Raw genomic sequence first — 22080 nt, 5'->3', positions numbered from 1 at the left:
TGCTATGCAGTTGAGAAACTTCTGTGGCTTTGGTTTTAAATGGAAACTGATGTTGATATAATTTAAGTTCAAGACACAAAACAAAATATGAGAAGAATCAAAAATGCTTTCTTAATGTATGGGACATGATTAGGATCACTAGAATGATGTAACATTATGTATTGATATTATCTGTGTGTACTGGCTGCAAGAAGTGGCTTACACGCTTTTGATGGGTGCAGGGCACCACGCAATTACGGTACTTTTTAAAAGTAAGCAATAATAATGGTAAGAGGAGAAATCATTTGGAAATTACAAAATTTATTACCACAGAATCATAAAATAGAATCACAGAGTTGGAAGGGACCTTTAAAGGTCATCTAGTCCAACTCCCCTGCATTGAACAGAGACATCCACAGCTCGACTAGGTTGCTCAAAGCCCAGTCCAGTCTGACCTTGAATGTCTCTAGGGATGGGGCATCCATGGCACCTCTGGGCAATCTATTCCAGTGTCTCACCACCCTCACTGTAAAAGACATTTTCCTTATATCCAACCTAAATCTACCCTCTTTAAGTTTGAAATAATACCCCAGAAAGGGAGAACAGCAGGATCTCCAAATGATTTAGGTATTTATACATATACTGAGAATATATGAGAAAAACTCCAACACAAATCAAGAGCTTAGGTCACTCTGACATTGATCATTGCAGAGCTTCTTGCTCTTCTCTACAAAGCATTCATCACCATGTGTTGTGGTGGACAGGCAGCAGGGCTAGGGAAGGAGCACAGAGCTGATAACAAGTGGCTATGGGAGCTGTGATCTCAGCCGAGCCAACACCAGCGCATCTCCCTGCCTTCTCTCCTCCACTGTGTCACTGCTAAGCCCAATGTTACCTCCAGATCACACGTCTGCAGGGGAAACACCCTGCATGAGGAATGGCATGGAGTTATTTTGGGTGGAGAAACAGGTAAGGGGACATGTGGGAGAGGTGGCAAGAGGCAAAGGGGCTGGCTTGAAGCACAAAGGGCTTCGGGGAAAGCCAAAAGACACACAGAGGTAGTCTGCTACACCTCCCTGAACAGAGCCTCAGCAGCTGCAGCAACTTCACTGGTGCAGAAATGCAGAGAGATGAGACTCTCACCAAGCCAGCAACCGCAGCCCACAGGGAAAGGGTGGTGAGTACAAAGCATGAAATGGCAACAGAAGAGCTATGAGAAATACAGGTGTTTTCTTCCCCAAAGTCCACAAGGAAAGAAAGGGCGGGGAAAATCTTTCTTAGAGTTTTTAAAACATTATTAGAAATGAGGTCTCACTGGAAGGTAATGAGGCAAAAACTGCAAGGGGAAAAGAGGAATGCTGGCACAAATGACAGACAGGCAGTGCATGGCATGTAAGGTACAGTACATCTGGGAGAATACCTGAAAATCTGTCTTCTGCCACTTTTGCAGGTACCCATGCCATCACTGTGCCCAGAACTCCACTGAAACAAATACAGATCAGGGAAGGGCAGCAGGAACTGAAGAAGAGGGTGATGCGCCCTGGCTGTAGGACAAGGAAGATGCTGCTGTTCTGTTAAACAAATAATAATCTTTTCTGCAACCAGAAAGGAAATGGGAAGATGGCAGAAATCTATCTGGCCATGTTGCAGAGAGGAAAGTATTAATTATAGTCTAGTAGCAATCTTTATTCTCATAACAATCTTGTCGAGCCTACACTTCTGGAGAAGTTTCTCATGAGGGAGGGGAAAAATCCCTAATTCTTAAAAGTAACACCAGCCTATGCCTTCTGGTTTTGGCCTGCACTCAGTACCCGCAACAGAAACCTTTCAACAGAAGGCAGTAAGGACTTCTCATGGAAAAGGCATAAGACCAAGCCCCACGTTTCCAGTAAAAACTGCCCTTTTTTCCCCTCCTCCCGATCTCATTGTTCCCAAAAGACACAATGAAAATAGAAGATTGTTGGGATTTCTATAAGAAGATTTGGCAGGTTTTTCATATTTGTTTAGACTGTAAGATATAATTTGAATTTGGGGCTTGCCTCTCTCTCACTAAGAAGAAGAAAGAGTTATTTGTTCTCTGAATAAGTATTTGTTATTAGTGGATCAGACATGGATAAGGTATATTATTACAACCATGTTTGTTAGGTATGATTTACATTGTTTGCCGCATATCATCTTAGGCTGTCTTAATTTTGTTATACTTTAAGGGGGTTTTGTTTGGTTTTATGCATTTAGTCACAGTTGGTTGTGTTTTGAACTTTGAAAAAAATTAATACAAAGGAAATTAAAAAAAGAAAAAGAAAATATTTTCAAAATGATGTGGAAATCAAATCTATCCCTCAGTAATTTGATTTGTAGGAAATGGAGAGCAAAGCATTACAAAGCATTACAAACAGAATGCCTTGAAGTGCATCATAATTACTTACATGTGCAAATACATTGTCTAGGTTTAGGCATTCAGTTAATAACAGTCATGATAATTCTATGCCCTTACACAGGGTCTTTCATCCAAGCGTCTCAAGGTTTGTGTAAACAACAGTTAACTGATGCTTGGCTACTTGCAAGTTCTCTGCTGCTCACGGGGATGGAGAATTAGGGACAAAAACTCTCCAAGGTCAAGGATAAATAATGATTTGGTGTCAAGGCAGGAGAGATGGTTTTCGACCTGTAGGTGGATCAGTGATACATAAATTTGCACCTGATCTTGAGTTCCTACAATGCCATGGCAGCCTAAGAATGAACAAATGCAACGAATGTGCAGTTTAGAGCTTCTGTTCCACAAAACTTAAAGGCTGAGGTGGCATAAATCAAATCTATGGCTAAACCTTGGTAGAACTCCAGTATATATAAAAATATACCAGTAGTCTGTATTAAAGCACAAAGACTGATGAAATTTGCCTTCTTTGGAACTCTTTACAACATAAGTGGTTCCCATGTGGGGCTCCACAAACGGTTTTCAGACCACGCATCATTTATGGAAGCCTGGGCTGAATGTTGAGCAGATCTAGAAGAAAGGTATCCTATTAAGTTCAGTTTTGGCAGAAAGTTCAAAAAAAGGCAATTACATGCTTTGAGATTATTCCCATTTTGATCTCTAAAGTTTTAAATAACTGAAACTCATAACAAAACTCCATGTTACACTAAAGCTTTTCCACAGTTCCTGCCATGGAAAGAAATGCTGAATTTCATACTCTTCTGCTCTTTACTTCCATTTCACACTGTAGCTGTACACCTGTGTTGGCCTCTTCCAAGGCCGGGAGAGGAACCCATGGCTTCTGTACTCCAGATCTCTTGCTCCCTGCTAGCCAAAACTCCATCCCTCATTCACTAGAATATATGTTTTCATGCTTCACTAAATGACCAAACCCCAAGACTGCTGATTTTTGCTGTTGCCATAATGCTAATGCTTTAAAGTACTAGCCGCTGAAGTAGTCATAAATGCCACTCTGCAGTTACTGACCCACATAGGTACACAACTGCCTGTTCTAAGGATTTGACATTAACACATCCAATTTTTGTTTAGCCTATATTTTAGTGTTCTGTGTAGCCATGACGAGGAAATGTTTCTCTATACTTTTCCATTACCTGTTATGCTTTACACTAATAAAAACAGTGGATATTATTTATTTGTCTGGCTGACTGACAAAGCCAGGCATCAAAGCATCATTCTGGTGTCACATACTTCAACACTCTAATCTTTCAGAACTTGTAAAGCAATCTCTTACGGCGCTTTGTGGGCTGTGAGATCACCCTGACAAACTGTGATAATGCTGGCAATCTCCGAATGGGTGTTCATTTGCAATCTTACTACAGAGGAATTGCTACACTTCCAAATTTGAGAGCTTGACATAATCTGTCTCCACAAAGCTGTCAGGGTCTATCGTAAGGTGGTCTGCGACCCAGGGATTTTATGGGGTTAACATCTATCTCCAGCGTAACCTCATTGTAAGCAGTGGAATTACCTAGAGTACAACTTCACCTATTTTTGCATTCTTTCTCCTTATGCAAAATAGCCCTTATTTGTATGTATATGGAAAAAGTACAAACAGCACCTAATAACAATATCTGAGCTAGGTGGGGCAGACTGTTCCAAAACACCATGACCTCTTGCGCGCAGCTCACACTAGCCCCTCTGCTCTCTTCATCACACTCTGTGGTGAGAAACGAGGCAAAAGTCAGGTCAAGCGACACAGCTATTGCCATCATCTCTTCCGTTCCGTATGCTCCCAGTACTGGCAGTCTCTGGGCTGCCGTCCACAGGATATCCACAACTATGGCCCAGATTGAGGGAGGGGTAGAAAAACGATGGTGCTCTGCCAAGTGTGTCAGAACCTGAACTTGATCCATTTTCATATTAAAGCTGGGGACTGTGGGACAACACCATGTTCTCTATAATCCGTCTGAGGAAAGGAAAATAAATTATCACCGCAAAAAAAAGTCAGAGTTAGTGCAGGCCTAACATAAATAACTATTTTATATTTGCCTCTGAACTTTAACCAAAGAAATATGCTGTCTTAATGCTGAAGGAAGATTTTTAGCATGCCATAGGATGGTTAAGTACCACGAGAAAAAGTGAGACAGAGAGAGTCTGTCTTTATCATATTTATGAGGGTCACAAAATTGCTAGAGAGGTAATTTAATTTGGAAATTACTCAGGAGTCCTTTATAAAAGCAGGGAATGCAGGATGGAAATAGAAAACTAAAAAAAAGTGCATCCAACGTTTCAAAATACATTCCAGGCACAATAGCCTTTCCCTGCTATCATCCCCTGAGGCAAATTTACCAGCTCTGCCTCTCCTCGCAGTTAACAGAAGATGTTCCGCGAATCCTGCTCTGGATGCTGGCTGGCCACTGCAGCCCTGCCACAAACAACCCGTGATGGGGCACAGTTGTCCTGTATCCATGTAGCGCTGGTGCACAGGCTTAACCTTAAGCACTGGTTTGAATATTTTGCTGAATTAACACTAGGATATTGTGCTGTGTTTAGTGCATTTTTACCAAAGGAGTTCCCTTCCTTGGATTGTTCTATATTATCAAAACATAAATTATTAAAGATTCACTGTGCATAATTTTATCCCCATTTAAACTATTTTTCTGCATTTTATTCTCTGTGGAAAAGGAAACTTAGTGACATTAGCCAACCTCAAGAATAAGTACCTGGCTGCAATGTTATTGGAGATTTTTAAAAATCCAAATAAATTCCAAACTTGTATTTGGCCCTAAATTACAGCAAACTACCGTCTGCTCTTGTTAGTAAATTGCCAGCTGTTTTCACAAGGATCTGCACACTCTCATGTCTCTTCAGCCCTTCAGAAAAGTGAGTACAGCCTTGGAACACAAAGGTAGATGTTTTAATATGTGTATTATGTTATTGAAGTCAGTAGACTGAGTTTACATGAAAAAGGGGTGGCGTGAGGAGCTTCCCAAAAGATCCACGGGCTTCAAAAGGTTGAAACTAATGCTGCAGATGGGACAGTCCCAAAATGGTACGGAAAATGTGCTTTTCCTTCCTACAACACACCGACTGGTAGTTAATATTTTTACTCTAGAATAAACTGGAATTGGTGAGTACACTTATATAATAGTTATTATTTGACCCTTTTCTACAATAATCTGTTTTTTTAAAAATGGAAAAGGAAGGACTTCTCAGCTATTTCCACTTTAGAAGCTTTTTGCTAAACACAGTTGAATTACAATGTTTCTCCTAATTATTTATGTTTTCAAATATTTGTAATACTGACAATAATTCACTATATATCCAAAATTATTTAAAAAGTAAAGAAAACAAGCTATCAGTGTTAGCTCAATATTTATCGAGGGAAATCAACAAAGACATATTAAATTTACCATAAACAAGAGGTTTTATACCATGACATCAAATTTTAATGTAATTCATTTGTCATATAAATTGCATCCATGGGGAGGTCCTATGAAATTAATTAGGTCAGAGAGAGAAGGAAAACAAACCAAAAACTTCTCCAAATTCCAAACAATAGGTTTTAAAGATAGCTGAATCAACAATATCATTGAAAAGTTCTTCCCTCCTCTTCCTCTCTTTCTCATTCTCAGAGACCAAAATCGTCAGACTGAGAATCATCTTTGCCTACCAACTTAAAGGAAATTGTACAGGTCCAAGTACACAATATTTCTGAAATGAAACATGCAGCTCTGTCTTTCCAAACTACAAACTCCTTGCAAGAATTCTGAAATATAATTTAGTAAAGACATTCATTGTGTCAATGTGGCTTTTAAGCACAAAGCTACAATTGCAAAATCTGGGCATGATGCATTCATCACATAACACAGAAAAGCAAAGGACAAGAGGGCAGAGAAAAACAATAAGAATTTTAGATGAATTTTAATTCTGTCCAAACTCATCCTAAAATCAAAACTCTGAAGCTTTATCTGTCCATTAGTTTCTCTAGAGTTTATATAAAAAAGAATTTGCCCTTGTACTTCTCCTGTATCTCTCTTCATTTAGGGAAAGAAACAAGACTTAGCTTTTTTCACTCTTCTCAACACAGCTCACTGAATTGGAGGTGTTGATACACATACACAAAATCTAGTACATTTTCTGATCCCATTCTGAACACAGATCAGATTTTGCTCTTACTGCTGCCTGTGCAACATTCTGGGCAGACTTGAGTAATAAGGACGCAATAGGAAGATGACAAAATGCAGGGGAGTAACAAACAGCTGATGGTGCTTGATCACAATTGACATTAACATACCATGCACTAGTGGATAACTCCACAGTGCAGATTTCATCTGGATCATGTGAGGGCATGAGATCACATTTCTGCCAGACCCTCTATGTTTTAACGATAGCAGTGGGGGACACAAGATACCGAATAAGGCGTGCAGTTTGCTAGTATAAAGTCAAAGCATCAAAACATTTTCAAAAACTGCACCCAAAAGAATGAATTTATAATGGATCTATGCTTTGTGTTTTGAGGTGCCAGAGTTCTCGATCTGGTAGAAAGTTCCTAAAGCTCGATTTACTACACTGTCAAATATAGCCTAAGGGGACAATCTGACTTACAGCATCTTTATGACTGGTGATGAAAGAACCCTGCATCACTTTTAGATCCCAAGTTTGGCTCAAGATAGCACAGGAGAGAACAGAACATCTTTTATTTTATGCTGGATGTTCACAGTGTTCCCCTTCAGCACAGAATTAGGCTAGGCTCACAGAGTTCACTGTTGATGAGAATTCACACCTTCCAATTTTGGGGATATACTTCACATCCTTCATTATTACTGCTGCTGAAGATATGTATTGCTGTGCCCTCTTATCATTGTAACATCTGTAATGGAAATCTTCAGAAAAATTGGGGAAAAAAAAGTGTATTTTACCAGGTTTCAGAATATCTTATTCAGCCTTGGAAGAGCTTCAGAGGACAGTAACCTCATTAACTGGACATTATATGGACAGCCAAGGGTAGCTCCATTACTATGTAGCTTTTACCGTTCCCTGCCACATTGTTTCAAAACACTTTTCATGTTTTAACCAGTCTTATATACATACGAAAGCACTGCACGACACTGGACAATGCTGCAGATCCATGGGAAGTAACTGCTTCACAAGCATGAAGCAATCTGCACAAATATAAACAGCATGGCCCAAGTCTGTTCTAAACTAATTTTATGTGAATTCATGGAAGTCTACTAGTACCACTAGTAGAAGAGAATAGATAAGAGGATATAAAAATATAAAATATGGTACTGCTGCACAGTTATCCTTGGGCCAAAGCCTGTCAATCTGCCATCATTTACATTCTCCCACTTTCTCAGTATGGCTTTACAGGAAATAAGAAAAATAAGAATATCTGGTATTTCTAGTTTTATCATGCACTGGAGGACACACGTCCAAGAACATATGGACATAAACTTGTCAGTATCCTACATCACTTTTATTTCAAAAATGTTATTAATTTTTGTGGGTGGAGTCCAAAATTTTAATGCCATATTAACAAACAGTGCCTTTTTCTGCAATGCACGTCAGAAGGAGCATTTGTATAGCAGTCTAAGGATAACATTTTAACTCAATTTGAAATGATTTTCTGAATTGTAGTGCTCTCAAAATATATTAATACTACTTACAGAGTATTTCACAGCTTTCATTTTCACAGTTTCACTGTACACCTCACTTCTGACCACCAGGATATGATGCAGATCTGGACTCTCCATACACAGCACATTAAATGAATCTCTTTTCACTTTACCATGTACAACATATGACTTCAGGATTGGTACTTTCAGTATTAGTCTCAATTATATGAGTGATGAGTGCTACTCCAGTCAAAAAGCAAGACCAAGATCATAAAAGTCTTTATCTGCCTAACAACCTAAATTTCAATCCAAACATTCCCAATCAAATTAGCTTCTTTACCAAAATCACAGGTACAGACAGATACTGTGGGTACTTGCCACACAAATGTTCCAAGTGGATACAGTGAAAAACGCATTGCCAAAGGGGTTTTCTGCAGTGAATTAACAGGTGGTTTGGCATAGAAATTTCTACCTGTTTGTGGCTTTCATCTTTGGTTTCAAGACAGAAAATGGAACAATACCTTTCAAAGCTGCATCTCAAGCAGACTGTATGAAGAGCAAGGTTTCATTCCAACCAAATCTCTCTCTCTCTCTCTCTTGCAAAGTTGAGGAAAACTGCCAACCACTGCTGCTCTTGCCATCAACACGCCATGTAGATGTTAAGAAAAGGCAAAGTGAAGGGAGAGAAAAAAAGAGTAAGAAAAATATAAGTTTTACATAAACAACAAACTGCACAAAATGACTACATTTGAGGACAACAAAATAAAAATAATTGGCTTCAGTACAAGGAAATAAACAAATACATTAAACCTTGGAATTGCTTAAGCTGAAAGATATTTAATTTTGTTGGATATGGAGAATATTTGTCTAAATTTAGCTCCAAAGGATACAATATTTTGAAAACATATGATAAACTTAAAGGGACAACATTAGAGAAACATACCTACTGTAGCATCAAATGAACTACACTATTACTCATAAAGCACGTTAAGTCCCTTCAACAAACACCCTGTAACACAGTATAAGCACTTACAACATATGTTCTTGCCTGCAAATAGCCCAGGGTGCTAGAGGTGGGGTTTGTTTTTTGTTTTTTAAAGCCTTCTACATGGGCCTAACACTGCCTTTGTTGAAGGTAGTGTTAACACGCATCAAATACAGTGGGAATCAAATGTGGTTAACTGCATACTTTGAAAAATCACAGCCAATATGTTCATCTGATGCCATCATTCTCTGAGGACAAGTGTACGCTATGGAACAGCACAAGTAATAAGGAACAGTAGTCTCAAGTAAGCTTTTCAGAATCAAGGAAGCTTGTTTCATTTCAGGAGTACTTTTTTACTGGATAATTGGGAATGTGCATCTTCAAAACAGTAGTCAAGAGTAAGTAAAAGACTGCCAAGATAACCTTACTGTGATAGAAGTTTCAATGCCTTTTCATAAAAAAAAAAAAAAAGAAAGAAAGAAAGAAAAAGAGTTCTTCAATGCAACTCTCAGCAACCATTAAGAGAACAGCAGCCAGTGAAAGTGTGCTCTTTGGATTAATGCAAGAAGTCAGTGCCTCTCCACGAACACTAAATGTAATGAGAATGACTTCAACACACTTGCTACTAATCAAAATGGGTTCACATTCATCCGTACACAGAAAAGTAGAATCCTAATGATCAGCAAGATCCTTTGTTTTGCCCCAGTAAAACTCTTTTATAAAGCTGAATACACTAAGTTAGCCATAAAATATGAGAATTGCATGATTAAATTGCATAAAGTTATCTGTACTAATAAAACCAAGGACCAGAGCTGAACTGAAAACAGCGCTGTCTAATTATGGGGATATAATCACTAAGGGTGGGGGCAAAAACTCCAAAGCTGGAAAGTGGGTCTTTTTTCCTCATGAGAAAGTGCTTCTAGAAAAATTCACCTCTGAGATAACTAACATGGACATTTTTCTAGCTAGTCTATAGCTAGAAAACAGAGAAAAAAGAGCCTTCCAACGAGCAGTTGGGAAATACTTGTTTTGACTTTTCTTGGGTAAAACAGTTATTCCCAAGGAAATTTTATATTTCAAGAAAAAGAATTTCTACTGAAAAATCTTTCAAATGGAAAATGCCTGGCCACATCCACAAAGGGCAGGACCACTGCCCTCTGCCAGGGAAAGAAGCATGCCAAGACCAGTGGACTGCTAAGTCCCAGACTCTATTTCTGGTTCTGCCACGGTCTTCTCACACAATCTTGGGCAAACTGCTTCCATTCCCTGTGATGCTATTTATTCTCCAGCCTTTCAGTTATGGAATCACAAGATATCCTGAGTTGGAAGGGACCTACAAAGATCACCGAGTCCAGCTCCTGGCCCCACACAGAACCACGCAAAATTCAAACCCTGTGTCTGATAGCAATGTCCAAACACTCCTTGAACTCCGGCACTTGGGGCCGTGCCCACCGCCCTCTGGTGCAGAACCTGTCCCTAACCCCCAGCTGCCCCTCCCCTGACACAGCTCCATGCCGTTTCCTCGGGCCCTGTCGCTGTCACAGAGAGCAGAGCTCAGCGCTGCCCCTCTGCTCCCTGTGAGGAGCTGCAGCCGCCATGAGGCCTCCCCTCAGCTCCTCTGCTCTGGGCTGAACAAACCACAGGACCTCAGCTCCCCTCATACATTTTGCCCTCCAGACCCTTCACCATCTTCGTAGCCCTCCTCTGGACATTCTATATAGTTTTTATGTCTTTATGTTGTGGCAACTAAACCTGCAACAGTGCTCAAGGTGAGGCCACACAGGGCAGAGGAGAGTGGGACAATCCCTTTCCATTCTTGGCTGTGCGCCCTTCAGGACAGGAACCATCTCTCACTATATGTTGTATGCTGCCCAACATAACATGCATGTTTAAGGACTTTGAGCAATGCAATAACAACAGTATTTTCCCTCCTATATCAGTTAGTTCCTTATACTGAGAAAAAAGCAACCTATGGCTGCAACACACTGCTAATCAAACACTATTGTATACCATTGGGATGCAGGGGGATGTCTTTTCATCATAGAACTAATCAGATTTTATACACACAGAATCAGACAACAGTATAGCCCAGTCTTGTGATCTGTGTTCCAAGCTGCCAGAAATACGGCAGGAAAGAAGGGGGGCCATCTCCTGTGTCCTTAATGAAAGAAGAAGAGAGATGACTGGACTAAGAGCTGATGAGGTTACAAGGCAACAGCAGTGCCATGAGTTGTTTGGGCTTAAAGCCAGATGTCTTGTATTTCCTTTGATTGTTTCTAAATAATTAATGGAATTAATTTAATCATGTGACCCCCCTCTGCCTTTTTTTTATTTTTTATTTTTTTTAGTATTTGGCTCTGAGTACTAACACTAAATATAAAGTACAAAAATGAGATTGTCTATAGCATACTGAATATTGATGCTGTGTGTTTAGACTGCATCAACAGCTGATACTCATATCCACAAGACAGTATATCTACAGCACACACATTGTTTGCATGAAATAGATCAAGTAGTAGCCTTCATGCTCCATCCATAAACCAGCTCATCTATGGCATATGGGCACTGCATGTTTGAAGTAGTAAAATAGAGGGTACAGTTTTCTCTCCACCCACACTAAGATGAACCTGCCACTACTATTTCACGTAACATTTTCTGGCAAGCTCCCAGTTTTCAGTCATGCTGGTTTGCTTGAAAGAAACACTCAGAGGAGACTCGGCTTGTCTAGCTGTTTAAACAAACAAAATAATCACATATCTTGAGCTAATGGTCCAAAGCTTAATGAAGTTCACAGAAAAGAGGCTACATAGGAACTGAATGTTCCCTTCTGACTTATTCAGATCAGTCACTGCTGTTGGTAAAAGGAAATGGATTATGAGGATAGTATGCAGCGCTGAGCTCTGGTCTAGACAAGCTTTTGCTTGGTACAGGAGTAGTCAGTGCACAAAGAAAACTGCAACCACTAGCAGTAAAAATTCCACTTTTCCAAATTTTTCTACACTAGGGCACTGGCTGTAACTGCAGGAGAAAGTGTGCTCCTGTATCTCTCTTGTTGAAGGTTCAACTCTCAGAGGCACAATAATAGTATATGAATATTTTGAACATTAGGATTAGGCTAACAATGTAGGACTGCCAAAATGTAACAGCAGAAATCCTGAATAAATGAAGACTAATAAAGGTAGCTCCCTACTCCCTTTGGGCATGTGTACTGAGTAAAAACATTTGCCTGTTCTCCTACATGCTTCTACAGCATACTCTCAGCTCCTTCATGCAATTCTCTAGCTCCACTCATCTTATATATTCTTTTTTTCCTACCACATTTCAGTTTACCTTGAATCACATGACATCAATCATCAGATAGTTTTAAATGCGGTAGCGGTAAGGCAATGGAAATGAGAGAGAAATCTGACAACTTGGGGCTCACTCCTGCTTTGTCCAGCAATGCCCCTGATTTTTGGAGGTAAGCAAACAGCAATATGAGATCTTCACAGATGTCAAGAGAAATTTCCAGAAGCATGCACAAAGTTGACCTTATCTAGGAGTCTACATGGGAAGTTGGAGAGTGCTTGGACAAAACTACTTTCTTACATTTTAACCCTAGCTCCTTATTTAGTAGTCAGTGGATCAGTCACCAGTACTATTGTTTTCTGCAGTTAAAATTCTTCAATTATGAGAAGTGAATTCTAAAGAATTCTCCATCACTAAGCCTGGTCTTAATCTTCAAGGACTTAGCAGTCAAGGCAAAGCAATTCTACAGGCATCTTTCTCCATCACTAACTCAGAGAGCCAGGTGGGTTCATAGGAAGAATTTAATTTCATTATAGCAAGATCACAAGGGCCATACGCCTTAGCCTCTCAACTGGGGCTGGGGGAGACTCAAAAACTACATCAGCCCCACACACTGTGGAGAGCTTCAGCTGGAGAGAGCACCAGAACCCAGGCTACAGCACTGCAGAGTGCTCTGTGGATGACAGCTCACACTATGGGGCACTTCTGCAAGAAAAAAAGCAGGATGAATGAGACTGACCACACTGTGCAATCAGAGCCTTACTGTGTCCTGTAAGTCTTTCTCTAAAAAGGTTATGAGGTTGTATATCACCACAAAAAAATGCAGAAAAAAATAAAAAATAAAACATTGATTAAAACAAAAACACGAAGAGCAACACATAGAGAAGCTTAAAGTGACTCCTTCAGTTCTTACCAGGTACATACAACACACGCATAAGTAACAAGTACCTGATACTAGAGTACCCTCCTCTTGAAAGTCAGTCACAGATGAAGAGGCACTGGGTTTTGCATTCAGTGAAAGCGTTTCAAGATAGCAATGATCATGTAGGAAAAAAATAAATCATTTGTAGAAGCACTGGCAATAGTCAACAATACGGTTGGTCAGTATTTGAATCTCAGTACTTTAAAAACAACCCCTGTACTTGCTTGTTTTTCAGCATTTTGGGAGAGAGGATGTGCGAGAGTGAGATGATGACATTTTTCCAGTGGCACCAAGGTTCTCTGAAAGTGACTACATATCAAACTTTGCTGAGAATGCATCTTTTGTTCCTTCTGCTTTATTTCCCTTTAATGATAGCTTTGCAGTGAATCCTATTTGTAAGTAGCTCAAATAAATGCAAATTTTATTTTGTAAGCCATACCTTCCAAAATAATACTACATCTGAAAATAAAAAACTAAGAGCTAAAAAGCGCTGGGTCTTCCCCAGTGCCCCCATCTCCCCAGGGTACTGGACTGCTTGCTGTTACTGTATATGGAGTACTACGCAGGGTATTTGGCATTATAAATATGTACTGTATTGAAAATATACAGCCCAAGTCCCCAGAGTCCTACATTCTAGTTAGAATTAGACTTGTGCAAATAACTGATTTATTTCAGTAGCTGACCAAACTGTGAACACTGAAAGGAAGAAAACAATAACACCTAGGAGTTTTATAAAACGGTGTAGCTATTTGTTTGTGTTAGATACATATCAATTAAAGTAGGTTTTGTTTCAAAACAAAGCCAGAAATCTTGTTTAGACATAAAAGACAAAAGTTTTTGGCTTTACCAAACATTTCTTTTAATTTTTTTTTCTCAGATTATTTATTTTCCATAGGTTTGGATAACTTGTATCTGAGGCAAGCAGATTTTGGCACAGAAAAAAATTACATTCAACAGTTTTACCTGAATCTAAATCTAAGGGCTAAACTGCAAGTCCACCAGCTCCTGACTTCTCTAGGTCTATTTCTGATGGCATTCTTTCTAGTGTAGAACTGCAAACCAGCCCTGGCCATAGTCTTCTACAGTATTCATTCTGCATGGGAGGAGACAGTATGGGTCAGATACACTCAGCAATGAATAAGCTCACTTGACCAATGCAAATAAGTTTGACCAGACAGGCAGGGGATTTGCTTTCTGTCTTTGGTTCAGCCCCTGCTTGTGCATCCAAAGTGAGTTATTTCATTTCGTTATGGTTGTCTATCTGTCCGTCCTTCACCTCTGCTGTCTCTAAGCAAATCTAAGGTTAGATACATCTCCAGATGCGTGTCTGTATGGCATCTAACACAATAGATTGCTTATCTTGAGTCTGCATGATTTATTATAATATAAATAACTGCTTGACTGCAATCAAATCTCTTTTTAATGCCAATAGTTTCACTTGCATATACTTAGTGGCCCATCATGGGACCATCATTTTCTTTTTTAATTAATTACTTATTAATATAGGTAAAATGTGAATGGACGGCAAGTCTAGATTTTTCCTGTTTCATCAGTTCCAGTGGTAAAAGAAAGCATCTCATTTACTGCTACTAGGAACCAATGGGGACATGTAATGAATGAAGTCTGAAACCCTGGATCCCCTTGGCACTTTTATGTCCCCATTATTTGGGGCTAAATCCATTCAGCCCTTCAGGGAGGGCGAGACAGGTGGCTTTAAAGCTGCTTGATGAAATGTCAAGCAGGTAACATCTAAACTCCTGTGAGGTTTGGCCACAATATTGCAACTGGTATGCATGGGAAATGCAAGTTCCTAATGCAGTTCTAGGGCACATCTGGAAAGAGGTAGAAGCAGACTGTAAGGCTGGAAGAAAGAGGTCAGAGTGCCTCTGCTTTGGAGACCCCGCACCTCTTACAGGGCCCACTTGCTTACCCAGAAGATGACTAGAATTTCTTAGAAAATAAATAATCCAGAAACTAATGCAACACGACGAACTCTTCAACTTTGACGTGCACTGCTGAGGGCTGGGGGTGGGGAGGTTTTTCAGAGCATACGGGGCTGTCACAGACAATAAAGTCAGTCACGTTTTTAAAACACTGGGGACAGAGTTGAAAATGCGTCCCATTATGTCATGAGATGTGCTCCCTGGTTACAAAAGGCGCGTGGGTTACTGTGAGCTTGTGTGCTAATTTGCCGAGACCATAAAAGGCAGAATAAAGTGCAGACTGAAAAGAATAACTCTGTGATCGTATTTGTTGTATGGGCCTGGTCCTGTTCACCTCAGGTATCCCAGAGTACTATTTCTCTCCATCCTTCTAACCGCTGTTCTTTAACAGGCAAAAACATACCGCTGCCATCTCACAGCCTGCTCATCTATGAGGCTGAGCCTCATTCACATCCTCCTGCAAAGGGACCGCTAAAGCCTTCCAGGCCCTGCTGCTCGGCATCAACACGACTGTGCTCTGTCCAAGGGCCACATCTGCAGTCAGCGATTCCCGCCCGCACACTAATGCCCCTGCTTCCCCTCCATGCCATGCTAAAGAAGCAATTATTATAATTAAAAATAAATCCTTCTCTCTGTCGATTGTACTTACTGGCCATTGCTGCCATCTAGCCAGAAGCATCACCAATATTAAAAGAAGCCTTCAGCCTGTTTATTTTCCCTTTGCTGCTGGCCTGAAGCAGGGATAAATGCCTCCCTTGTTACTCACTACCTCAGTGGAGAGATTTGTAAACTTTCACAGGGGTTTCCTTTTATTTTTTCAACAGGTGACAAAATACTGTATGAGTGCAGGTGCTCTGGGGACGCAAACAGGAAAATGGAGATCAGACGCAGCTGTAGCTGAAGAAAGGGAAAATTCAAGATAAAGACAGCAGATAAGAGAATGCTAAAAAGAGCAAAGAAATGTTTGAGAAGGGGTAGTTAGCTATTTTTTCTTTTGCTGACTTACTCCTGCAAGGTAGTTCTAGCAGAATAATTTTGTCTATTTTGTTATCAAGCCAAATTTTGGCGGGTGTTTCTGGGGGAAGGTTGGAAGTTTATTGCAAAAAGTTTCTGAATGTCATTGGAAAGGGATTAATAAGCTGTTGACTCAAGCTAGCATTGAAGGATGTGCTGAAGGTCACAGCTGAGGGGCACTGGCTGGTGTTACTGGACGTGGTAAAGAAGGAATGATAAGGATGTGATTTCGGAGTGTTCCCAAGTTCATATTTATTCTTCAAAGAATTTGTTCCCAAAATTCAGTCATGGATATGTTCCTACCGGAGGGCTCACTCTACAGCCATCCTTTCGTGTCTTGTTGGTATATATGGCATGAGATAAGAATGAAAAAGAATATTACAAAATGATATTTAGAAACATTCAGATGGAGTTTCTTGGACTGCTTTCTGCCTGAACTTCAGCTATCAGAAGCCAACTTAAATTCACAGACACTGTAGGCATTCGCATATCTAGACAGCACAGTTTCAGAGCTCCAGCGACATAATAAGCAAAAGGTGGAGAACAATGGGTAAAGAGAAAATAAACGTGACTGCATCATAAGAGGCACTGATCACTCTCTGATCATAATATTCAACAAAATAAAAGAGGGGAGGGGAGGAGTACAATGAATATTTGTGAATCAAAATTTCTTTTACTGTGCTTACCACACAGGGAAAAAAGAAAAAGCTGTATTTTGCTTCCCTGATTTTTTCCACTAAACAGGGAGGTTTCATGGGTATTCTAGAGTAATATTCAGCTGTGAATCCAATTTATGCAGTGGGATAGGATTAAAAAAGGAACAGAAGGTCTGGATTCTGAACCTGCTCTAACAGCTTTGATTTGAATACAACCCAAGTCTTGAAATGGCTTGTTTTCCACTTCTGGTTTGGAGCTGGTTGAAATATTGCCACAGTAGCACTTCCTGTAAAATTTTTGTCCAAGATTCTCATTATTTGGAATTAAACTCTAAAGATTTTGGCACCGTGAAATCCAAACAAAACTCCATTCCTGACTCAACTGGCCCAGGAGTCAACTCAAGCTTAATCTGGTCCTGGGTCCAAATCCAGCTTCAGCCTATTTTCACTGTTATATAGATTATGCCATAATACCACCTCCAGCTTCGGGATTTATAATGCCTCCTTGCAGGATGCATATTTGTGTGTAAATACATAAATCATATCAGATAAACAAAGAAGGCATGCCAGAAAACAGGAGGGGAGGGAAGAGGAGAGATACCTACCAAGCAGTTTGTCTCTAAAGTGTTGCCAGTTGTGAAAGGACTTGACGTGCTAATATCCGCTCATTCAGACTCTTACAGACATGCTAAGAGCGTGACGGCTGGCAGGCAGTGCATTTAAGTGCTGTTACTGAGGCCCCCAAATATTGACAGAGTGCCAGACTCTGAGAAACTATTGATGTATGCAGCCGGCCGCTGCTCCAGACACCTCTCAGACAGAGACTTTAAATGTCACAGATTAATGAATTTTCATGAAATGGAGAATGAGAGAAAGAATTAAAAAAAAAATATCCCACAGCACCAACATGAAAGCATCTTTTATCCCTACACAAAATTCTGCCCTCAAGCCTCAAGATTCCTAATGGATTGTAACAGATCGTAAGTCAGCAGTAGATGCAGGGTCGAGGAGGCGACACCCTTGAGATCATGCAGAGCATCCTCAAACAAAGCCAAAATGGGAGATGATCGTTCTCAGAAAAAAGAGTCAGGAGGCACTCGGATCTTTTTCGTTTTAACCAAACCCATAAGTCACACAGTTTAAGGGGTAGAATTGGTTAAGTGATTCATATTTTGAGACACAAATGGGGCCAAACTGCAAAGGAGGGATGTTGACTTTGAAAGACTCTAACTCCAGAGTCATTCTGATAGTACTTGGATCCCCTCTTTGTGCTTGATATTGTGCTTGATCTTACCCAAGAAAGAGGCAAACTTACAACAGAACATCTTTATGTCATCAGATAAACCAAGTATGCTGATTATTTATCTTTTTTCGTTTATATCAGTGAACTCAAATAAGTATGAAAGAACTTCAAATATCATTGAACTGTAATAATGCAAAATGCAGTTGGAGAATAAATGACAAATTTATGCATAAGACATCACTTAAAGAGGAAGGAGGTGAAGAGATGATGTATGCAAAGGTATAAACGAGCCATTTATAGCCAGCTGTTAAAAATATGGTTTCGGCAAGCCTCCCTGCACACAGCCACAGGGATCCATATGCCATTTGCTTCATTGCCCGTGGGGGCATGGGCACTGCTTCCTACAAGGCTTTGCTGCCCCCTGTGAAGGGCAGCATGCTCTGGTGCAGGGGTACTTGGGAGCAGGAGCCATGCCCAACACAGCCTTGGTGTGTGGGGTTGGCTTGGTGAGGTAGGCCGCACATGTCCACAGCAAAGGGTCCTTCAGCTTCAGCAGCTGAGCAGGACCCTGCGGTTTACAACTTACATTTTTGCTGCAGAACAGTCAACATTCTTCCCCCCAAAAAGTTCTTGTGAGTACCCTCTGTCTCTGGCCATACAAGTCTTTGCTGGCCACAGCAGCTATAAAATAAGCACAAGGAATGTTCAAGAGGATCTTGTTTCCCCATCATTTTCTCGGGCAGGTTATTTGGGACTACCATCGCCAAAGCAAATAAATAAGAATAAAATTATAATCAAAAGACGAAGTCAATTTTCTGACTGCAAATAAGTACAGGGACATGAAGCTAAGCTCCGGCTCCTAACAACATAAAAAGCTTTAAGTTTTGAAAGCCAGCAGACTCCTGCAGGTTGGCATGGCAGTCAACTGCATCCTGGACTACAACACCCAGCCATTTGCATTACCTACTCCATTCACCACCTAAAGCAGGTCTTCCCTACCATCACACATCCCACATTGGCTGGTTTTGCAGGAGGCTCTCCAACCCGTTATCTACTCTACAAATGATATGGAGGACGTAGCAAGCAGTCCTCCTCTGCAGATCAGCCAGAGGGAAGGCAGAGCACACGCGTTGAAGAGTGGGTGACACAAATGACTGATTAAGTATATGAGAAGGCAAAATGTCAAAGCCTTTCTATTCTGAGAACAATCTGTGTACAAACAAAGAAAAAAATCAATACAGATTTTTACACCGGGAACTATTTTACATATCATTGCAAACTTACTTTTAAAGATGTTTAAGGTTTCTAAAGAGTCTGTCTAACATTACAGCCCCTTCTGGCCTTCTCTCTCTTCACACATGCTCTTTTTCCATTCTCCTTTCTTCCTCTCCTGTTTTAAAAAGTAAATGAGGAGCCATCACAAAACACTGACCCAGTGGTTCACTCAGCCCAGTAGCTCACCTTCAGCAAAAGCTAGCACTGTGGAAATCTGTCTCTTTTCTGGAAGAACTGAAATAGTGATGTAATGCTTTTAGAACATAAAATTGTAAGTGAACATGTTGGAAAGGGAGCAAGTGGGGCAACTGTCTAACTTACTGCAGGGATGGACATGGCTTTTTTAATGAGGTTTTGGCATCTTAACTAAACGAAGGGATCGAGTTAGACATAACAAAGTCACGTGACTTGTCTGAAGTTATGCAAGATGCTTCTCTCCCTGTCTTCTTTTGGAAACACTAGTACAGCTAAGTCTCACTGTCCCTGTTTTCTTTGTATGCTATGTATGTTAGCAGCAGCCATTTTGGTCCCATAAATTCAGTGTTATCTCCAAGACAAACGTGGGCAGAAAACTGGAAGAAGTGAAACTATTAAAAATTACATAAAATAAAATAAAATTAATGATATATGCATGCAAAATATAAATTGAAAATGAAAGAACAGATAAAAGACATTACACAATCAAAATTATTACATTTGAAAGGGTCCTTGAAAGTTTCTTGAATTTAAATTCCTTCATTTAGTTTAGGATAGTATCAAAGGCCACCTCCTTGTTCTAATCTAGTCTCTTTGATTGTCTCCTTACACTTTCTATTCATTAATTCATTGTAATCGTTTCTGATTACTGTTGTCTAACTTTCATCCTCTCCTTTCCTTCATGTATGTGCACACATCACAGACCACAACCAGCTTGCAAGCACCCCTGCTTGGTAAAAGTCCCACCTCTTTTGCTGACTTACTGCTCTCCTAATCAAAAGGGCAGAAGGAAACAGTCAGGATTCATTCTTCTACCTCTCCCCTTCTCTCTCCCTCTCTTTTTTCAAATGGCATAAATGTCAACTTTCTAAAAGGATGTTTGGCATAGCTGAGTTCAGTCATGTAATGTACAAAGTCGGCATGATCAAAAGGTTGCAGGGCTGCCCACTGCTAAAGAAGAAGAAAAAAAAGGAAGCAGGGATATCTTCTGAAGTGTGAAAGAATGCATGAGCCAACTGTTGCCACTGGAAACACCATGTCTATTAGCAGCAGCGGTGGGTCTGAAACAAGAAAGTGTAGGTCCAGATTCCAACTTTTTCTAAATTCAGGGCTGTTTTGATCTGATTTTCCTCCCTCAAAGAAACAGGGATCTACATAGCTGTGGAACTGAAAACTTTTATTCTCTGCACCGTTACACACAAAAGACTATACCTATGTAAAAATATAGCAGTTGTTTTTACAGGCAAAGTAGCAAATCAGAGCACGGATTCACACATCAAAAATACAGCCTCTCTGGCGGTTTTGTACTGCTACCTCTCACCACAGAATGTTCTTTCTCATTCTATCCACTGTTGAAAAAGAGCACAGATTATTCTTCCCTTCCACACAACTAAGATCCTTTTGATTTCATGTGGAAACTGGTTTGCAACAGTAGGGTGCTTCATGATTGCTAAACACATGCTCACATATTCCTCTGCATTTCTGATGCAATGCATCTAATTCTATTCAGCCATTCTATTTGCTCCACTTTGCTAAGTCCTGTGAAAATTTTCACATTTTCTTACCAAATATCAGCATTAGAGAACACTACAGCAATGCCATTGACTCCTGCAAAATGCCTGAGTTCGGTGGCCTAAAAGCTGGTGGTCCAAATATTCAGTATTAATAATCTCTCTGTGAGCTGAGACTCAGTTTTCTTGCCAAAAGATAACCCAAAAAAATGTAGACAGAAAAGCTCATTTTCGATATCCGTTTAATAGAAAAATCTTAATTATAGATAGCTTTCAGTCCCAGAACAGTAGACAGGAACTTGAGATTAATTCCCCCTATGACAAAGTATGTGAACAATAACCAGAATTTGTAATCAATACCCAGAGGAGAGAACATCCAAATTGTAACGGGGATTTGGGATTCATTCCCAGAGGACATAATATATGATTTGGAACAGGTAGACTGGGATTAATTTTTGATTATGAAATATTTGAATGGCAATTTTCAACTTTTAATGAAGAGAGGATGTGGACACCACAATTAATATAATTTCTAAGTCTCTCCATCATATTTCAAGACATAAATGACAGATCACAAACAGCTGTTCAGCTTGTACACAAGTTAATGTGGGAGTGCCACCTAAAGGAAAGTGCACAAGGATGGGACTCTGGAGAGAGGCAGGCAAAGATACAAGTTGCAGTTTCTTCACTTCTAACAAAACTTGCTTATTGAGAATTCTGCAGTAGAAGTAATTATTCTGTGTTTTATGACTTTACAAGGATAATTATAAGTCAGAAAATATCAGTATGAAAATACATGGCTTTTCTCTCGCACGGGGAAAAAATATAAAGGAGAAGGAATTCTTGCTCTGAAGGAAAATTTCAAAATAAGAGTGTGCAAGGCAAAATACATAGAATTTCAGCGTGTCTCAGAGGGGCATACAATCCAAGTTTCTAAAGTTCTTTAGAATGTAATAAAACCACAAATTATTTACCTAGAATAAAGATAACGAGAGAGCTGTGAATCTTATCCTTTTC

General features: G+C 40.0%; 1 protein-coding gene across 25 annotated transcripts in view; it reads right to left on the bottom strand.

Annotated features, from left to right (window-relative positions):
* The window catches only part of ZBTB20 (zinc finger and BTB domain containing 20), a 470842-nt gene that overhangs the window by 178435 nt on the left and 270327 nt on the right, over positions 1–22080 (bottom strand). For 24 of the 25 annotated variants that reach the window (XR_002439293.1, XR_002439294.1, XR_002439295.1 and 21 more), the window contains one exon: positions 8553–8659. The exons of the other annotated variant lie outside the window; for it this stretch is intronic. The gene's annotated coding sequence lies outside the window, so the exon portion shown is untranslated. The remainder of the gene's footprint in view (positions 1–8552; positions 8660–22080) is intronic. 25 annotated transcript variants of the gene reach the window in all.

The sequence above is a fragment of the Numida meleagris genome, chromosome 1, assembly GCF_002078875.1.
Source record: "Numida meleagris isolate 19003 breed g44 Domestic line chromosome 1, NumMel1.0, whole genome shotgun sequence".
NCBI lineage: Eukaryota > Metazoa > Chordata > Aves > Galliformes > Numididae > Numida > Numida meleagris.
Note: the sequence above shows the minus strand (reverse complement) of the source record. Positions and strands in the feature narration are given on the sequence as shown.